Source organism: Bidens hawaiensis, unplaced genomic scaffold, assembly GCF_021521415.1.
Source record: "Bidens hawaiensis isolate Kalapana, Puna unplaced genomic scaffold, B.hawaiensis_p1.1 tig00033251_1, whole genome shotgun sequence".
Taxonomy (NCBI): Eukaryota; Viridiplantae; Streptophyta; class Magnoliopsida; order Asterales; family Asteraceae; genus Bidens; species Bidens hawaiensis.
In genome coordinates this window covers 98,258-116,202 of record NW_027505287.1, presented here as the reverse complement: position 1 = coordinate 116,202, position 17,945 = coordinate 98,258, and positions in this window count along the sequence as shown.

Below are 17,945 nucleotides of genomic sequence, written 5' to 3'. Positions count from 1 at the left end.
GCCACTGCTAATATACCTCCGCCGGACACTAATGTAGCCCCGGGTGTTACTACCCCGGTGAATACTGATAATGTTATAAACACTAATAATACTCGCCCGACTGTTAATGTTGTTGGGAACCTTGAAACCGTTTTGAACCCAAATAATGTCACGAATCCAAACCCCGTACCGGTTATCAACCCAACTGTTAATAATAACACTCAACCAAATACTGGTAATGATCGTAATAATCCCGAACCCCCACGTCAGGAGTACGCATACAAACAATTTACATCATGTAAACCGATTGAGTTTAAGGGTATTGAAGGACCTAGCGGGCTGGTCAAATGGATAGAAAAGACCGAATCAGTAATTAATATCAGTGAGTGTCCACCGAACCGCGTGGTCAAATTTGCTACCAGTATGTTTCTAGACCAAGCGCTGATGTGGTGGAATATGGTAGTCCAAATAAGGGGACAAGATGCTATTAATCGTATGTCATGGACTGAATTAAAAACCCTCATGCTAGAGCATTTTTGTCCTAAAAGTGAGATTCAAAGGTTGGAACACGAGTTATGGAATCTGGAAATGAAAGGAGCGGACCATGTGGGATACACGAATCATTTTAATGAATTGTCCCGCTTAGTTCCGTGGTTAGTTACACCGGAAGCGAAGCGAATTGAACGTTATATCTGGGGACTGACCCCTGCTGTGAGAAGTATAGTGAATTCAGTAGCCCACCCAACATTAGAAAGTGCTGTATCTCAAACGGGTGTCGTTACTTTTGATCTGATGAGAAGTGGAGTGATAAGGATGCCGGGTGAAACAACAAGTTTAAAACGAACTGATTATGGGACAAGGATGCAAGGAAACCCTCAAAACAAACGGGCCCGTCCGAATACCCGAAGTTATGCCATGACCAGTTCTAATGTAAAACAAGAGACCAATAAAGGGACGTTACCGAAGTGCAGAAGATGTAACTTTCATCATGTGGGTGATTGCAAACCGATCATTTGTCAGAAGTGTGGAAGAACGGGACACTATGCCCCCAACTGTAGAACCCTCACCAACACTGTTAACCGTCCACCGCAATCAACTCAACTACCTCGTGTAACATCCTAAAATTTTTATAATGATAAATAAAAGAAAGTTATGTTTAGTGATTTCACGTTTTAGTTATTTAATGTCGAGTAAGGAGCGGGTCATGGGCTTAGATTACGTAAGATGGGTTAAATGAGAATGGGCCTTGGGCCCGTGGGCTCGAGAGTTACTACCACAAGACCCTACCTCCCATTTTTCACTAACTTCCTTCCACTCCCACACCCAAACACTCTCAATTCTAGAGAGAGAAACTAGAGAGAGAAAGTTCTCAAATCACAAATCCGAGTCCACAATCTTGTTCCTAATCGTTTTTGGTAAGTCCCTCTCGAAAATCATCCGTTTTCATAACCATTTTCGGCCTCAAATCGAGCAAAAACTCCCATTTTCGTAACTTGAGTTTTCGGGTCAAAAACCGTCTTGTTTTGGTGTCAAAATGCAACTTTTGATGTTTAAAATCACTGGGAATCGATAGCCCTTTCAATCCCGAACATTTCCATGTCAAAAACTTCGATTTTTGGTCAAAAATCTGGAAAATCCGGAAAACCCGTAGGTTTCTCCGTCGCCCAGCTTGAAGGCGTCGAATCAGTCCATTCGATCGAATGAGTCAATCGAATCAGTCCATTCGATCGAATGAGTCAATCGAATCAGTCCATTCGATCGAATAGGGAAGCAACCGAATGGTCTCCATCTTATTCGACCGAATAAGCTGCATATTCGACCGAACGAGTTCCTATTCGATCGAACAAGTGCCATGTCCGACCGAACGAGTTTTCCCAACTGGTTCGATCGAGTGTGTGTCTAGTTCGATCGAGTGTGCCTCAGATTCGATCGAATATGTCCCTATTCGATCGAATCAAGCCAGAACCAAGTTGTTTCCAAGATTCGCCTGAAGTGAAGTTCGTTTATGAAATAAATTAAAAACCTAATGGAAAATGTGTTAAGGCGGTTATCGAAAATGAGTAGTAGTAATAGTAGTAGTAGTAATTGATATGTGTAAATATTATACAGTTAGCCGAGCCCAGTTAAAGAAAGGAATTACAATCAACGGCGAGCGTAACAGGATCCAGGTGAGTTTCTAGCCCCACTTATGTGTTATGTTTTCGGGGCTGTGTGCATACTCAATATGTTTGTTAATACGCTTATCCTAAGAGATAAGTGTATGCCTTATGTGAATAATATGTAAGTACGAATGATTGCTTGATGGTGCGTGAACGATCTTCGGATATTGCACGTACTGTCAGGTTGTAAAGCTATGTATAAGGTAAGTATGTTATGTACGAATGATTGCTTGATGGTGCGTGAACGATCTTCGGATATTGCACGTACTGCCAAGTTGTACGCTAGCAGGAATGTAGATATGATATGTATGCTTATGTGTATGAATGTGATAATGTTAATAAAAGAAGGAAAGGACGGTTGTATGGTTACGAAAAGGGTACCGAGCCCTAATAATACTCGAGGTATGATGTATGGTTGTATGGTAACGAAGAGGGAATCGAACCCTACTAATATTCGAGAACTAGGGAACCGAACCCTACTAATATTCGTGGAAAGAGGGAAACCGAGCCCTAATACTCATGGAAAGAGGGAAACCGAGCCCTAATAATACTCGTGGAAAGAGGGTACCGAGCCCTAATAATACTCGAGGAAGGAGGGTACCGAGCCCTAATAATACTCGAGGAAGGAGGGTACCGAGCCCTAATAATACTCGAGGAAGGAGGGTACCGAGCCCTAATAATACTCGAGGAATGTAGGGCGTAACGCTCTTTATAACGTAAGATATGACAGTAAGTTAATACAGTATGAGAGTATGAAAGTATGAAAGTATGAAAGTATGAATGAAAGAATATTATGTTATGTGAATAGTATGATTATGTGATTATCTAGAACTCACTCAGCGTAGCTGACTTTTAGTATGCAGGCAGGTGAGTAGGATGAGGCAGCTCGCTTGAGGAGACACATGGCACCGAGCAGGAGCCTGGCATCTGATGATCTGATATGTTTTATAAGTTATGTTTTGATTTTGAAAGACAAGAGGAATGTTTTAAGACATGATTATGAATTGTTATGTAATGTTTTATGAAAGTTTCATATTCCGCGTAAATGTTTTAATTAACTCTGATATTTAGAACTGTGTTTATGAGTAAATCCAACGTGGAAAGTAGGGCTACCGGTAACGGGGCCTTACAAGTTGGTATCAGAGCAAAGTTCGAGAGATTTAAGCATCCTACATGCTTAGACTCGAACAGAGTATGAGATTTAAGTAAGAAAGGAAAGAAGATGCCAGTCCAAGAATGCCATGTGTCGCTCAAGCAAGATCAGTGAAGGTAAGGTGTATGATTAAATGATATATATTAATGAGAAAGGAAAGATATGTGAACGTCAGGGATAGGAATAATTGATTGTTTGATTTGACAAACTGCTTAAGTAGAACCAGCACAAATAGACTCATAAAGGGAAGTGTATAGGACACGGAAAGTAACGTGATCAGCTAATCACAACTGGCCACTGTTATTACCTGTTAGCCTTACTATCCTTGTACTAAATAGTTCCTTGAGTGATGATGTTTGTGTTTTCTCATATAGGATACTGATGGCTGGAGCTGGAGAATTTATTGAAACTGGGGGTCGCACTGGGCGTCGTGGCAGGCCTCGTCTTGTCCGGCAACCCTCGGTAGAAGAAGCTTCCCACACCGAAGATGAAGGAAGCGCAGCTGGAGGAGACCAGAACAACAACGAGGAAGTTCAACTTAGCCCTGCAGTTCAAGCAGCCATTGTTCAGGCTGTAGTTGCTGCTGTGAAGAACCTGAACCCTGAAGGATCTGCTGGAAGCCGTGAACGAACTGTTGAAGGGGCTGGTGGTAATGATAGGAAGAATGACGATAGGGAAAGGGGCGATTCAAGCGAGGTAAGATCTGTGAAGGTTGATGATAGGAGGAGGGGCCGAGGCGGTTGCAACTATAAGTCCTTCAAAGGTTGTGACCCGCCTAAGCTGACTGGTCTAGGAGACGCGATCGCTACTCTTCAGTGGATAACCGCCATGGATAAGGTTATCCGCATTAGCGAGTGCCGTCCCGATCAAGCGGTAGGTTATGCTACTCAATCATTCGAGGATGAAGCTATGTATTGGTGGGAGAGTGTGGAGCAGAGGAAGACCCGTGAAGAGATCAAGGAGATGAAATGGGACGATCTGAAGGAGTTAGTGATGATGAAGTTCTGTGCTGACGCCGAAGTTGAAAGGGCGGAGATGAAGTTCCTAAACTTGAAAGCTGGGACGATGACACATCGTGAGTACACCACCGAGTTCAATCGAATGTCTAGGTTGGTGCCTGATATGGTCAACACCGAGGCTAAAAGGATCAAGTGTTACGTGAGGGGATTACCACAGAGAGTCCGCATGCTAGTCAGGACAAGTAAACCTGCTACTTTCGATTCTGCTGTCGAACTCGCAGAAATGGTCTATGCAGACTTAACTGCGGATGATGTGGTGGTGGGAGATGAGAAGAAAGAAAAGAAATGGGTCGCTCCTGCTAAACGACCCGGTACCCAGATGTGGAACCCTAAGAACAAGCAGCCGAGAGTTTGGGAGAACAGGTCGTGCAAGACCTGTGGCAAGGCACACAATGGTGAGTGTAGATGGGGAAAGGGTTCGGATACATGTCATAAGTGTGGAAAGATGCATGCTGGAGAGTGTAGAGTTGGGTCGAATGTTTGCTATAAGTGTGGGAAGGTAGGACATTATGCCAATGAGTGCAGTGCAAAACCAGCATGTTACAAATGTGGCAAGACAGGCCACATGGCGAGGGAATGCACCGATGGTGAGGCTGGAGGTAGCGGGAAGAAGGATGCTGGTCAAGCTAGGCAAAGAACCAGAGCCTACATGCTGACTCAAGAACAAGCCAAGCAGATTCCGGATGTTGTCACAGGTACGTTTCTAGTGAACGGTGTTTCCGCTACTGTATTATTTGATTCGGGCGCAAACAAAAGTTTCGTAGCCACACCATTTAGTAAACTAGCTAAAATGATATGTTGCCGAGTGTCTGAGACCCTGATAGTAGAAACCGCTAGTGACACTTCGGTTAAAATAACGAATATGGTTAAGAACTGTAAAATAGAATTGGAAGGGCATGAGTTCCCGGTTACCTTGTACGTTATGACCTTGGGAGGGTTCGACGTAGTTTTGGGTATGGATTGGTTGTCTGAGTTTGAGGCTCAGATAGTATGTAAAAGTAAGATGATAAGGTTAAAGTCATTGGATGGTAGTGCGGTGACGGTTTATGGTGATAAGGAGAGTTGTGGGCTTAATGTCATTTCGATGATAAAAGCCGAGGGTTTGTTAAGGCGGGGGTGCGGAGCCTACCTGGCGTATGTTGTCAACGCTACGGCCGAGACGAAAGAAATGAAGAATGTTCCTATTGTGCGCGACTACCCAGAAGTATTCCCTGAGGATCTTCCGGGGTTGCCACCTGAGCGAGAGATAGAATTTCAGATAGATCTAATACCAGGAGCCCAGCCCGTCGCGAAAGCGCCTTACCGTCTAGCACCGTCCGAGATGAAGGAATTGATGTCACAACTGCAAGAACTCCTCGACAAAGGTTTCATAAGACCGAGTGTTTCTCCGTGGGGCGCACCGGTTTTGTTTGTGAAAAAGAAGGATGGAAGTATGAGAATGTGCATAGACTATCGTGAGTTGAATAAGCTTACGGTAAAGAATAGATATCCTTTGCCAAGGATCGATGATCTGTTTGACCAACTGCAAGGTTCAAGTTGGTTCTCACGAATAGATCTCAGATCAGGCTACCATCAGCTGAAGGTGAAGGAGGCAGACATCCCTAAGACAGCGTTCCGAACGCGGTATGGACACTACGAGTTCCTCGTAATGTCATTCGGTCTAACAAATGCTCCTGCAGCATTTATGGACATGATGAATAGGGTGTGTCGGCCGATGTTGGATAAGTCGGTTATCGTCTTCATTGACGATATATTGATTTATTCAAAGAACGAGTCTGACCATGCTGAGCATCTGAGAGAGGTATTGGAGACACTGAAGAAAGAGAAGTTGTACGCCAAGTTTTCGAAGTGCGCGTTCTGGCTAAGAGAAGTGCAATTTTTAGGTCACGTGATTAATCCTGAAGGGATTACCGTGGACCCAGCTAAGATTGAAGCGATAACGAATTGGAAGACTCCGCAAAATCCGACTGATATACGAAGTTTCCTAGGGTTAGCCGGCTACTACAGGAGATTCATCGAAGGTTTCTCCAAGATAGCCGCACCGCTGACCGGTATGACCCGAAGGTCGATAGTATTCAGCTGGGGAAAATTTCAAGAAGAAGCCTTTGAAGAATTGAAGAAGAGACTCACGCAAGCTCCAATCCTTACTCTACCCGATGGTGACGAGGATTTCCTTGTTTGTGCTGATGCTTCGCATCAAGGATTAGGTTGCGTGTTGATGCAACGAGGGAAGGTGATAGCTTACGCGTCCAGACAGTTGAAGGTCCATGAAAGTACTTATCCGACGCATGATTTGGAGTTAGCAGCTGTAGTGCATGCTCTTAAGATATGGAGGCACTATCTGTACGGCACTAAGTGTACTATCTATACCGATCATAAGAGTTTAAAGTACTTCTTCGAGCAGAAAGAATTGAACATGAGGCAGAGAAGATGGTTAGAATTGATAAAGGATTACGACTGTGAGATTAAGTATTACCCCGGTAAAGCTACCGTGGTTGCTGATGCGCTAAGTCGTAAGAATGAGGAAGTCCTTGCAACAGTGAAGTCATACAAGCTGATTGTGAACTCAAGTCTTTTTGAAGAAATCATCAAAGTGCAGTCGGAGGTGTTAGTAGATGAAGGGTTAGTAAAGAAAGAAAGGATTTATGGCCAGCAAGATGAGTTGGTGGAAAACACTCATGGAGTTAAAACTAGGTTCGACCGTATGTGGATCCCACGCCATGGTGATCTTAGAAGTCGAATCTTAGATGAAGCTCATAAGTCAAGGTACTCAATCCATCCTGGAGCTACAAAGATGTACCAAGACCTGAAGAGAGATTACTGGTGGCCAGGAATGAAGAATGATGTAGTGGATTATGTTAGTAAGTGCTTAACTTGCTTACAAGTCAAAGCCGAGCATCAGAAGCCTTATGGGAAGATGCAACCGCTAGAGATACCTGAGTGGAAATGGGAACACATCACCATGGATTTCATAACTAAGCTACCTCGTACGGCTAAGCAACATGATACCATCTGGGTGATTGTGGACCGTTTGACCAAGAGTGCTCACTTTCTGCCCATACGAGAGGCCATCTCGTCAGAAACGTTAGCAAGCTTGTTCATCAAGGAAGTGGTAACCAAGCATGGAGTACCGTTATCGATCGTGTCTGATAGGGATACACGGTTTACTTCGAGGTTCTGGAAGAAATTTCATGAAGCTTTGGGGACGAGGTTGAACATCGGTACGGCGTATCATCCTCAAACTGATGGACAGTCCGAACGGACGATCCAAACCCTTGAGGATATGCTACGTGCTTGTGTTTTAGATTTTGGTGGAAGTTGGGATGATCATCTGCATCTGGCAGAGTTCTCCTATAACAACAGTTACCATTCAAGTATCGGTATGCCACCGTTTGAGATGTTGTACGGTAGACGATGTAGAACCCCGGTGTGTTGGGGTGAGATTGGTCAGAAAGAAATGGGAAGCCTAGAAGTGGTTCAAGAAACGTCTTCAAAGTTCGATCAGATCAAAGCAAGAATGAAAGCCGCTCAAGACAGACAAAAGTCTTATGCAGATAAGCGGCGACGACCAATTGAGTTTGACGTTGGTGACAATGTGATGCTTAAGGTCTCGCCTTGGAAGGGGATTATCCGTTTTAGGAAAAGAGGAAAGTTGAGTCCGAGGTACATTGGACCGTTCAAGATTGTAAAACGTGTGGGTGAAGTAGCTTACAAACTGGACTTACCCGATGAGTTAGAAGGAATTCATTCAACCTTCCATGTCTCTCATCTGAGGAAGTGTCTAGCTGATGACAAGTCTCACGTGCCATTAATGGACATCGAGGTTGATGAACAATTGAACTACATCGAGCAACCGATAAAGATCGTTGATCGCAAGGAGAAGCAGCTTCGTCATAAGGTTATACCCTTGGTCAAAGTGATATGGAAACACCGCAAGGGATCAGATGCTACTTGGGAAGTTGAGGATGAGATGCGCAAGTTTTACCCTAGTTTGTTTATGTAATAGTTAGGTTTCGGGGACGAAACCTCTTTAAGGGAGGAAGACTTGTAACATCCTAAAATTTTTATAATGATAAATAAAAGAAAGTTATGTTTAGTGATTTCACGTTTTAGTTATTTAATGTCGAGTAAGGAGCGGGTCATGGGCTTAGATTACGTAAGATGGGTTAAATGAGAATGGGCCTTGGGCCCGTGGGCTCGAGAGTTACTACCACAAGACCCTACCTCCCATTTTTCACTAACTTCCTTCCACTCCCACACCCAAACACTCTCAATTCTAGAGAGAGAAACTAGAGAGAGAAAGTTCTCAAATCACAAATCCGAGTCCACAATCTTGTTCCTAATCGTTTTTGGTAAGTCCCTCTCGAAAATCATCCGTTTTCATAACCATTTTCGGCCTCAAATCGAGCAAAAACTCCCATTTTCGTAACTTGAGTTTTCGGGTCAAAAACCGTCTTGTTTTGGTGTCAAAATGCAACTTTTGATGTTTAAAATCACTGGGAATCGATAGCCCTTTCAATCCCGAACATTTCCATGTCAAAAACTTCGATTTTTGGTCAAAAATCTGGAAAATCCGGAAAACCCGTAGGTTTCTCCGTCGCCCAGCTTGAAGGCGTCGAATCAGTCCATTCGATCGAATGAGTCAATCGAATCAGTCCATTCGATCGAATGAGTCAATCGAATCAGTCCATTCGATCGAATAGGGAAGCAACCGAATGGTCTCCATCTTATTCGACCGAATAAGCTGCATATTCGACCGAATGAGTTCCTATTCGATCGAACAAGTGCCATGTCCGACCGAACGAGTTTTCCCAACTGGTTCGATCGAGTGTGTGTCTAGTTCGATCGAGTGTGCCTCAGATTCGATCGAATATGTCCCTATTCGATCGAATCAAGCCAGAACCAAGTTGTTTCCAAGATTCGCCTGAAGTGAAGTTCGTTTATGAAATAAATTAAAAACCTAATGGAAAATGTGTTAAGGCGGTTATCGAAAATGAGTAGTAGTAATAGTAGTAGTAGTAATTGATATGTGTAAATATTATAAAGTTAGCCGAGCCCAGTTAAAGAAAGGAATTACAATCAACGGCGAGCGTAACAGGATCCAGGTGAGTTTCTAGCCCCACTTATGTGTTATGTTTTCGGGGCTGTGTGCATACTCAATATGTTTGTTAATACGCTTATCCTAAGAGATAAGTGTATGCCTTATGTGAATAATATGTAAGTACGAATGATTGCTTGATGGTGCGTGAACGATCTTCGGATATTGCACGTACTGTCAGGTTGTAAAGCTATGTATAAGGTAAGTATGTTATGTACGAATGATTGCTTGATGGTGCGTGAACGATCTTCGGATATTGCACGTACTGCCAAGTTGTACGCTAGCAGGAATGTAGATATGATATGTATGCTTATGTGTATGAATGTGATAATGTTAATAAAAGAAGGAAAGGACGGTTGTATGGTTACGAAAATGGTACCGAGCCCTAATAATACTCGAGGTATGATGTATGGTTGTATGGTAACGAAGAGGGAATCGAACCCTACTAATATTCGAGAACTAGGGAACCGAACCCTACTAATATTCGTGGAAAGAGGGAAACCGAGCCCTAATACTCGTGGAAAGAGGGAAACCGAGCCCTAATAATACTCGTGGAAAGAGGGTACCGAGCCCTAATAATACTCGAGGAAGGAGGGTACCGAGCCCTAATAATACTCGAGGAAGGAGGGTACCGAGCCCTAATAATACTCGAGGAAGGAGGGTACCGAGCCCTAATAATACTCGAGGAATGTAGGGCGTAACGCTCTTTATAACGTAAGATATGACAGTAAGTTAATACAGTATGAGAGTATGAAAGTATGAAAGTATGAAAGTATGAATGAAAGAATATTATGTTATGTGAATAGTATGATTATGTGATTATCTAGAACTCACTCAGCGTAGCTGACTTTTAGTATGCACGCAGGTGAGTAGGATGAGGCAGCTCGCTTGAGGAGACACATGGCACCGAGCAGGAGCCTGGCATCTGATGATCTGATATGTTTTATAAGTTATGTTTTGATTTTGAAAGACAAGAGGAATGTTTTAAGACATGATTATGAATTGTTATGTAATGTTTTATGAAAGTTTCATATTCCGCGTAAATGTTTTAATTAACTCTGATATTTAGAACTGTGTTTATGAGTAAATCCAACGTGGAAAGTAGGGCTACCGGTAACGGGGCCTTACACCTCGACCTCAACCAACCCGCCCACAACTCAACCAACAAACCCCACCTACCACGAACCTCCGTGCCTGCTATGAATGTGGCAGTACGGAACACTTTCGGAGATACTGCCCCAATCTGAACCAGGGTGCAGCGAGAAGGCAAAACCAAGCAAGAGCATCAACCTCCAACGCAGCTAGGGGACGCGCGTTTGTATTAGGATCGGGTGAAGAACGTCATGATCTGAATGTGGTGACAGGTACATTCTTAGTTTCGGGTCAGTATGCTTCAGTCTTGTTTGATACGGGTGCCGATAGAAGTTTCGTATCTGTTAACTTCTTACCTTTAGAAAATACACTGGTTAGTGAACTAACAAAACCATATACTATAGAACTCGCTAACGGTAAGTCTATACTTGTTAACCGAATAGTCCGAAACTGTTCCCTCATCCTAAACGACCACCCATTCCTTATTGATTTACTTCCAGTGGAATTGGGAAGTTTCGATGTTATAGTCGGTATGGACTGGCTATCTAAGTATAAAGCTGAAATTGTCTGTAAGGATAAGACTGTTAGGATACCTCTTCTGAATGATGAGGCGATGATTGTTCAAGGTGAGAAATCTGGCACGGTACTGCCTCTCGTATCCCAACTTAAGGCATTGAGATATTTACGCCAAGGTTGTACTTTATACTTGGCGAGTGTAACAGTTAAGGAACCCGAGGAAAAACGAATGGAAGACATCCCAGTGGTACACGAGTATTCAGATGTATTCCCCGATGAGTTGCCTGGTTTACCACCGACCCGACAAGTTGAATTCTGTATTGACTTGATACCGGGAGCAGCACCCATTGCTAAGGCACCTTATTGACTTGCACCTTCTGAAATGCAAGAACTGTCCAACCGGTTACAAGAATTACTGGACAGGGGTTTTATCCGCCCTAATTACTCACCGTGGGGAGCACCAGTGTTATTTGTAAAGAAGAAAGTGTTGGAATTACGTATGCCCGAGACACATACTTATACTAATGTGGCTAACTGTGTTTGATCCAAGTCGGGTCATACCCAATAACAAGCTAGACAACACCAAATGTATTCTTTTAATGATTTGATCACTTAAACGAATACCGAACACTGCGCAATTAGAAAATTGGTTTTCTAATAATTACACTTGATATTTTAAATAAATTATCTGGATAATTTATTTATATAAATTAATTATTTAATTGGTTAAATAATTAAGATAGCATGCATGATTTATAAAATTAGTTTTATAAAGTATAAGATGGAGATGGAGATGTTTTAATTGTTAAAACAAAACAAAAAAAAAAAAAAATAATAATAATAATAACAACAAAACCGGCCACCCATGTGGGGTGGTGGTTTTACCCAATCAAACTCTTGGCTTTTGTCATAACTTCTCCTTTTGATCCTCCATTCAATTTACATGCATTAGTGATCTTATTTTGAATTTTTCAAGTGCAAGAAACTCTCTCTCCCACTCTCTAAAACTCACGGCCACTTTGGGCAAGTTTTGAGAGTTTTTGTGAGCTTCATAAAGTGTTAAAAATCCTAGCAAGAATATTGGTGTTGTTGCTATAAGCTTGGGGTATACAAAGCTTGAGGGTTTCTCCTTTGCAACCTAGCCATTCAAAGTCATCATCTTCTTCATCCACCTACATCTTCTTCTAAAGGTAGAAGAGGTACCATTTACATTTTGTAAGCATATTGTTCTTGTAATATTGATCCTTGTCTTTGGGTTTTAGTTTTAACATAATGGTATGTTTATAACTAGATTTAAAATCTAAGCTTCCGTTGCGTTTTCATGTTAAATATGGTTAACTTGAACTTTGATAATCTTATATAAAACCCACAATGGCATCAAGAGCCGGTTACAAGGACTTATGTTTCTTACATGTTCATAGATTTCGGGTTTTTCATGGGTGAAAAAGGGGTCCGAAATTTGGGTGGATTTTACCCCTCATGGATTTGTAAGATCTTGACATGCATGAAAGATCTTAGGAAACCATTAATAACATTTGGATGTTGAAAATAAAAAAAAAATAATAAATTTCACTTTTGGGCCGTAGCCTCTTGGGGGGGGGGGGGGGGCCGATTTTATTTGGTGATTTTGGGCATTGGTTGCTTAGGTTGCATGCTTAGAACATTTGGTATGTTTGGATGTGTCATAACCGAAACCTAGACCTTGGATGTGTTGATTGTTGTTTGTGTATGTTGATTATGTTTATTATTCAATATGGTTGTAATAATTCATAATCTTAGGCTTGTGTAATTTATTTATTCATAAGTTGGTTTGTAATAAATAGATTAGTTGCATTTTCTTTTTTTTAGAAAAATATGTATTAGGATACATTTTGTAAAAATTGAAGATGCAAGAATTGGTGGATTTGGGCCTTGGACCGAAATTTTGGGCTTGTTGGGCCTCACCGGCCCATCATGGGATTCAAGCCCATTAGGCCCATAAATTTCACTCTTGGGCCCAAGAAGACTTTTGGAAGTTTGGAGCCCATTAACAAGCCCAACAAGAACACAACAACTTGGAAAGGATACTTGAAGCATTTGGATGCAAGGTCAAGTGGGAGTCAACATTCCATCCTTGTGTCATGTTTTGTCCCTTAGGTGTGACTTATGACCTATACTTGTTTCGGCTAACAAGTATGGTCAAACTTAGCGGTTCTCGGTTATGACTATATTTTGCATGTGTTTGCTTGGTTGTTTGTTTTACTTATTGTAATGTGTGGTTGATAGATATTAGGATATCCAAACCGTCACATAGGAACGACAACAAGCATAAAACGGGTTCTAATATATATTTGGTAATATCGCGTCAATTAGTTTATTTAAATGGGTTTATTAAAACTAAGCGATCACTCACCTATAATAAAATTGGTTTTATTATAACTAGAACCTTGAAAATTGGTTTTCAAAATCGCCATATTACTAAATGCATGTTAGGATATGGCATAATGTTTTTCAAACTAGAATATTGGAAAACTTAAAAATCCCTTTTTCATAATTACCAAGGAAACAAGTCTAACACCATCCTTTTGTATGACACTTAACGTATTAGGGAACTTTAAATGGGATAAAGGTCACCTAACCATTTTGAGCAAACTAATATACTTAGGGTAATATTAACATATTTGTGGGATAAAGGTCACCTAACCACTTGTATGTTAATCTTACATGTTTATACAAGTAGGACGACTTGAATTGGAAACCATGTGATAAAGGTCACCTAAGCATAGGATCCAATGGTGTTGATGGGATAAACATGCCAACACGAAATAAGGATTTCGAATGGTCCCATACCTCTAGAAGTTGCAAAGGGTTGCAATTGTCAAGATTGACTACCTTGTTAAATCAAATAACGGGATAAAGGTCACCTAACCGAAATTTGATTTATCGTTGGATTCTAGAATTTAATTATTATTTTAAAATTTGGAATAAAAGGGTATTAATAATTAAATTGTTTGTAATACTAAAATAAAACTTTGTTAAATTTTGTAGATGGCCGCTAACAATGCAAACACCTCTACCCATAACACCCGTAACCTATCCTTAAGAACCATCCTTGAAAAGGATCGTCTAAACCATAATAACTTTATGGATTGGTATCGCAACTTGAGAATAGTTCTCAAGCAAGAAGAGATATCATATGTCTTAGACGATCCCATTCCCGATGAGCCTAACGTGGAAGATGAGGAGGCGTATAACGATTGGGTCAAGTACACCAAAGATTCGGTGCAAGCCTCTTGCCTCATGTTGGGGACTATGATTCCCGAAATCCAAAAGGATTTCGAGCATCATGGGGCATACGACATGATAACTCAATTGAAGGAAATGTTCCTTCAACAAGCTAGAGCGGAACGTTTCGAAACGGTTCGAGCGTTTCATGCATGTCGTATGGAGGAAACCCAAAGCGTCTCATCTTATGTCCTAAAGATGAAAAGCTACATTGAAAAGCTTCGTAGGTTGAATTGTCCCGTATCTAATGAGTTGGCTACGGATTTGATCCTCAACTCTTTGACCAAAAGGTTTGAAACCTTTGTCATGAATTATAACATGAATGGATGGGACAAAAGCATTGGTGAGCTTCACGCAATGCTAAGAACGGCCGAAGCGGGAATGGGTAAAAGGGTTTTACCCGTTCTAACAATCAATGAAGGAAAAAGGGGACATAACTCCAACCCCAAAGCAAGTGTTGCTAAGGGCAAGGGCCACGTCCAAGGAAAGGGAAAGAGGAAAGCCATCACGCCCACCAAACCGAAGGAAAAGAAGCAAAAGGTTGCGGCGCAAGATCCATGCTTTGAGTGTGGAGAGATAGGTCATTGGAAAAGGAATTGTCCGACCTATCTCAATGCGTTAAAAGATAAGAGGGATGCGGGGCATACCTCAGGTATTATCTTTACTATACATATTGAACTAAATGTTATTTCTTCAAATACATGGGTACTTGATACCGGATGTGGAACTCACATTTGCAATTTGTTGCAGGGGTTCAAAAGAAGTAAACAATTCAACAAAGGGGACATTAGTCTCTTTATGGGCAATGGAGCAAGAGTTGAAGTCCAAGCCCAAGGAGACTACTTGTTAAAGCTTCCAAGTGGTTTGGAAGTAATTTTGAAGAATGTTTTGTATGCTCCTAAGTTAAGGAGAAACATTATTTCCGTGTCCCTTTTAAAACAATGTGGCTTTGATCTTAAATTTATAAATTGTGATATTCATGTTTTGATGAATGGCATGTTTTATTTTAAAGCTATACCCATGAATGGTATATATGAAATAGATCAAAGTGGTATGTCACATAGTAGTTCAATGTACAATGTCAACACCAAGAAACTCAAGAAGGACTTGGGTGATTCCTATCTTTGGCATTGTCGCCTTGGACATATAAGCAAGAATCGCATGCAAACTCTTCGCAAGAGTGGTATTCTAGAAACAAATGAGTATGATTCATTTGATGTATGTGAATCTTGTTTACAAGGCAAAATGACAAAGCAACCCTTTAATAAAACTTTTGAAAGGTCAAAAGAATTATTGGGTATCATACATTCGGATGTATGTGGTCCTTTTAGACCAATGACTAGGAATGGTGAAAGATACTTCATTACCTTTATTGACGATTATAGTCGATATGGTTATGTGTACTTAATGAAACACAAAGATGAAGCTTTTGAAATGTTCAAAGACTTCAAAACTGAAGTAGAAAGACAACTCAAGACCACAATCAAAGTACTTCGTAGTGATAGAGGAGGTGAATACCTAAGTGGTGTTTTTCAAGATCATCTTAAGAGTTGTGGAATTATTTCACAACTTACTCCACCTGGAACACCACAACATAATGGTGTGTCTGAAAGGAGAAATCGTACCCTATTAGATATGGTTCGATCGATGATGGCTAGAAGCACTTTACCTCTATCATTTTGGAGCTATGCTTTACTTTCCGCTGTTCGCATATTGAATATGGCTCCAACCAAGAAAGTGGAGAAGACACCTTTTGAAGTATGGCATGGAAAAGCTCCATCGCTATCATTCTTAAGAGTTTGGGGTTGTGAAGCTTATGTAAAGCAATACACCCCAAACAAATTAGAAGTCCGATCCACTAAGTGTATCTTTATAGGTTATCCTAAAGATGATTTAGGATATTACTTTTACGATCCTAGTGAGCAAAATGTTATTATTGCTCGAAAGGGTAAGTTCTTGGAAACTAAGTTCCTTGAGGAAGGAACTAATAGTAGAACAGTGAAATTTGATGAGGATCAAGAATCACAAGATGATACACAATTGGTTGATACTAGCACTCAACAAGAGGTTGTTGAAAGTGATCAAGTGGTTGATCAAAACACACAAAACGTTCGCAGATCTGGTAGAATTAGCAATCCACCTGAAAAATATGGATTTTTTGTAGAAGGTTGCTACGTGGTAGATTCGGATGAACCGACCACATACCGTGATGCAATGTCCAAGAATGATTGTGACAAATGGCTTGAAGCCATGAACGTTGAGATGCAATCCATGTATGACAACCAAGTTTGGGAATTGGTTGAACCACCACTCAACTCCAAAGCTGTTGGAAGTAAGTGGGTTTTCAAAAGGAAAACTGATATGCATGGAAACTTGGATACTTATAAAGCAAGACTTGTAGCTAAAGGTTTCACTCAAACTCAAGGGGTTGATTATGATGAAACTTTTTCGCCTGTGGCAATGCTTAAGTCTATTAGGATATTATTTGCCATAGCTGCACATTATGATTATGAAATTTGGCAAATGGATGTCAAGACCGCTTTCCTAAATGGATATCTTGAGGAAGATGTCTATATGGTTCAGCCTGAAGGTTTTGTCGATCCGAAACATCCTAATAAAGTATGCAAGTTAAAGAAATCAATCTATGGATTGAAACAAGCATCTAGAACTTGGAATCATCGTTTTGATGAAGAAATCAAAAGTTTTGGATTCATCAAGAACGCTGATGAGGCTTGTGTGTATAAGAAAGCTAGTGGGAGTATAATTACCTTCTTAGTATTGTATGTCGATGACATTCTACTATTTGGAAATGACATTCCAACCATGGAAAGCGTTAAGGCTTGGCTTGGAAGTAGATTTTCCATCAAGGATCTTGGTGAAGCTGCCTATATTTTGGGAATAAAGATCTATAGGGATAGGTCAAGGCGCTTGATAGGTTTGAACCAAAGTACATACATTGATAAGATCTTGAAAAGGTTCAAGATGGAAAACTCCAAGAAAGGTTTTGTACCTATTCAAAGAGGGACCATATTGAGTTCAGCTCAATATCCAAGCTCAAAGGGTGAGCAAGAGACGATGAAACAAATCCCATATGCTTCTGCTATAGGATCCATCATGTATGCGATGATATGTACTAGACCGGATGTGTCATGCGCTTTGAGCATGACAAGCAGATACCAACAGAATCCAGGAAACAGTCATTGGATGGCTGTTAAGAGCATATTGAAATACCTTAGGAGAACTAAGGATATGTTTCTGATATATGGATCTGGTGAGGAGGAACTCGCTATAAAAGGTTACACGGATGCGAGCTTCCAAACTGATCGAGATGATTCTCGATCACAATCTGGGTATGTGTTCACTCTTAATGGAGGAGCTGTCTCTTGGAAGAGCTCAAAACAGGAAGTGGTAGCATTGTCCACTACAGAATCAGAATACATCGCCGCTTCATTAGCAGCTCAGGAAGCTGCATGGTTGAAGAAATTCATTACTGATCTAGGGGTGGTCTCTTCCATTCAAGACCCCCTAGAAATCTTTTGTGACAACGAGGGTGCGATTGCTCAAATCAAGGAACCTCGTTCACACCAAAAGACAAGGCACATAGAGCGGAGATTCAACTACATAAGGGATGAAGTTGAAAAAGGAAAGATATGTATTCGCAAAGT